The sequence below is a fragment of the Apis dorsata genome, unplaced genomic scaffold (genome assembly GCF_000469605.1).
Source record: "Apis dorsata unplaced genomic scaffold, Apis dorsata 1.3 scaffold_264, whole genome shotgun sequence".
NCBI lineage: Eukaryota > Metazoa > Arthropoda > Insecta > Hymenoptera > Apidae > Apis > Apis dorsata.
The window spans coordinates 264,911-269,008 of record NW_006263542.1 but is presented as its reverse complement, the minus strand read 5'-3'; the positions used below and the strand labels follow the sequence as shown (position 1 = coordinate 269,008).

At 47.4% G+C, this 4,098-nt stretch overlaps 1 protein-coding gene across 3 annotated transcripts in view; it reads right to left on the bottom strand.

The window, feature by feature from the left end:
* The window catches only part of LOC102677983 (latrophilin Cirl-like), a 377,280-nt gene that overhangs the window by 324,841 nt on the left and 48,341 nt on the right, over positions 1-4,098 (bottom strand). The gene's annotated exons all lie outside the window — the stretch shown is intronic.

The window sequence follows — 4,098 nt, the reverse complement described above, 5'->3', positions numbered from 1 at the left end:
CTGTTCCGCTTCCTGCCCCTCTCTCCTTCTCTCTCTCTCTCTCTCTCTCTCGTAGCCAGGTGAGGCTTGTTTACATATCCCGGTGTTTGCTACGTTGATCTAGATTACCGGGAAAAAAGGGGAGGGTATTGATCGATCGAGTTTTCCTCCCCGCGAAAGTAACGGGGTTTCGATGTGGCCAGTTCACGATCGCGAAATTTTATTATATTTTAGAGAATCGTCGGCATACGTGCATCCGTCGTGCATCGGTCGCAGTCTGTTTACTTGAACCGGGATTGATCCGCGAAAATTGGCGGGAATACGAAGATCGGCGAAAAATATCCGATTTCGACGATGATAAAAAAAAAAAAAACGTCGGCAAATAACCGTGCCGCTCACTTCCAGCCAATATTATCGAGGTTTATTTGTCGTCCAATGAACGAAATATCCGGCGGACGAAGATTGCGCACTCGACGGGATACGAGAGCGTTGCATATAACTTTTACCAATCAAAAGTCACGTTACATCGAGGCAAATTACGCGGTCAAAAAAGAAAAAAAATAAAGAAACAGAATCAAGAACGAGCGTAAGAACAAGATTAAAATTGTAGAATCGTATACGAAAAGAATTGGAGAGTTAAAAGAACGGTTAAGGATCCGGTTTAAAATCGGATTCAGGTCTAGCGGGTCGATGTATCCTCGAGCTGGACGATCAACGAGCCGGATCGAACGATGTAACCTGACGTGAAAAACACATGGACGATGAAGCAACTCTCGTAACGAATCCGCTTGTTCCATCCGCACAACTCGTTCTCTCTCTCTCGGGCGGGAAAAGAAAACGAGTTCGATTGTAATTAATACGAGGTCCGAAACGAAGGTGGCCGACCTATCCCCTTCCAGACGTCTAATTAACTAATCGTCCAGGGGGATCTTATCGATCTAATCCGGCATGCGACAGTTAGCAAGCCGCGCAAAGGGTATCTCCGTGCATGATCGTGTCCCCGCTTCTCCTCTACTCTGTCACCTACTACTGGGAGCCCAGTTATTAAACCTTCCCTGATCCCTATCACCGGTCATCCAGTTTACACATCGGCAAAGCGGCCGCTGTTTCCTGTTTTCAACCAACGATTTTCCATTTCTCCTCTCCGATCTGTCTGCATATCGGAGTGCCTCGACGGGATCAATAAAAAACCTCTTCCCCTAACGGTTGCTAAAATTATCACTACCAGCAGTAGTTATCTATCTGGTTAATAGACTGGTCACCGATTATCCGGCTCGTCGCCTAGTTTCAATCGCCGAGGTTACGATATCGCCGATTTCGTGAACTTTCGCCATCGAAATAATACTAAAAAGAGTACGGGGCGGGTTAGATAACCCCTTACGGGTTAAATATTAAAAGTCGCATGAATAAACGCGATAGAGGTCGTATCTTAGCGGCCTAGCCGACATACCGACATACATATTCATGTCTCTCTCTCTTTCTCTTTCTCCCTCTACTCGTGGCTGCCTTCTCCAGGCAGACGATCGGCGAGGCAGCCTCCACGCCCCCGTGAAAACACGCGAAACTCCCCCGGAAATTTATGTCCAATCCGAGGAGGAAATTTTGTGACGCGACGTCATCGTGGTCACCGATATGCTCGCCTTTTCAACGTTTCCACCCTCCTCGGTCGACAGGCGATATTTTCGAAAAATTTTCGAAAAAGCACGACAGCTGCGCCGCGCAATAATTTCTCCCTTGCACGCTCGCGGCCCGATTAGGGGGGGATCGATAAGGGAAACAAATGTCGAAAGGAATTAGTCGGTCGTGTCCCGAGCATGTTCAACAGTCACGCTAGGTAAGTAGCCAACCAGCCGAGTAGCACGAGGCTAATTTAAATCTACACGGTGGGGAGGAGGAGGAGAAAAAGGAGGAGAAGGAGGAGAGAGGATAGGGGGGCCGAAGATTTTGTTCCACTTTGGTAATCCGGAAATCACGTGCAGGGAAGGAAGGTGGGATTAAGCGCGTGTCGAGGGCCCGCCTGTCGCCGCGAGTCGCGAGCAAAAAACTAGTCCGACCTCTTCGGTACGAAGGAGAAAAAAGCGGCGGTGATCCTGATCGACGAGGTTGGATCAAAGGAAAATTGGAAGGAGGCGTGGATCGCGGAACGTTCGCGAAATATACTCTCCACGGATGACGAAGCGAACTTCGGCTCGACAAACGAGCGCGATTGTTGTCGAAGTGTTGCAACGTTCGAGTGTTACGAGCGAGTCATCTCGTAGCGGAGGAGAGAGAGAGAGAGAGGGTGTAGAGAGCGAAACCGCAAAGAGACAGAGGAGAGAGATACGACGCGAAATCGTACGGAGACGCCGATAACGACATCGTTACGTACGCACGAGCGTGACGACTGATTAGGATCGGCCGTACGTTCTTGCCACGCCGTTACTAATCGCGGGTCAACGATGTTACCTGTTACGATACGCTTGGTTCCGGCTTAAACTCGGCCCTGGCAATAATTCGCGCCGGGAAATATATCGCGACGTGGCCGATCGGCCAACGAGCGTGCCGTTAATTCCGCCTTGTCGATCTCGTGTACCTAAAACGTGGCCGACCCGTCAAACGATCCTCTCTTTTCGTTTTTATCTCTCTTTCTCTCTCTTTCCGCTATCCGAGTAATTAACGAGAATTAGCGTGATCGCATCAGAAGAAGAAGAGAAACAGTTGTTGACCTAGAAAGGTTAATAACGAGCGATAACTCGACGATGGAATTATATGTAATTTGGACGGTATCCTCTAGGTAATGTGGAATCAAGCTTCATAGGGGAAATTGGCGGTAAAAGTTTATGGAAAGTATGGAAAGTATTTGTCGGTAAGATGAGTTGTTATGTTCGATGATTCTTTCTTGGAATTACGTAAGACAAATGCGAATAAGAGGATATTTTTAACGCGTTTTCATGGTATGCTTAGCGATAAGTTTATGTATATATAGTCGATGATAACTACTCCGGATATCTATCTCTTCGATGACATTGCGGTGTGTTCTCAACGATATCTTTGATTTTTTTCGATGGGTGTTTATTTGATCTAGTACGGAATAGAAGAAAAATTCCGTTTCCGTTTCTTGGAAAATGCTTCGTTAAACCGTGTAATCGGAATTTTAAGCAAATAATTGTCCAGCAAGAAGAACGAATGTAGAATAAAGTGAAACAACGGAGATTTACTCGTATATTCTCCGTATATAATAGCAGAGAAACTTTTTTCATTGGCGGAAGTGAAATATCGAAATACGCATTCCACAGGAACGAGAGTCTGGATAGCCTAACAGTGTGAAAACTCTCGGTGCCAATAACCGTACTATAACCTGTGCGGCGCCGACCTTTCCACGATATCTATAGAAAACGACTTTTCGACGGAATCAATGCTCGTGTGTAATTTCTAACTTGCTCTATTTCCTGTTCTCCCTGCTTCTCGCGCATCAACTTCCGCCGATCGGTCTTCGCGCGGAAAACGACACAAAGTAGCATCGAGCGAGCGGCAACTATTCAATTTTTAAATAATAACTCCGTTTTCGTTTTTCCTCGAACTTTTCCTCGAACGACTGATTCCCCGATCGAGTTATCGCGCGACTCGATCCGGAAAAGAGATTCGATTAACGAGAAAAATTTCACGAGAATCTTTATTCAACGCGAGCAATACCGTTTCTCTCCTCCGCTCTATTCCATCTTTATCGGCGCGGATCTCGCGTCGATCGCGAAAACCCATTGATCTTCTAATTAAAGACCTCCTCCCAGTCTCGTGTATCATATTTTTCCCGATCCCTGCCCCCTCAGGATTAATAATACACGCGAGAGATCCAGACAACATCGACTCGCAATCAGGGCGCCGCTTCAACGAGAATCCGTTCGATTCTCCTCCCAAATGTTGTCGATCGGACTCGACATCGACCTCCACTCCCTCCCCCATCGAAAATTTAGCCATCCGCTCGGCGCACAACGTCCGCAGGAGGCGTTGCTACGGAGGACAGGTGTAAACGATCGCGAAAACGAATCGACGCTCCACACCGCCCCCTCCAACGTCCATTTATTTATTAACGGATCACGCCTCGTCGAATTCGTCCGGATTATCACCGGCCCCCGCGATCCA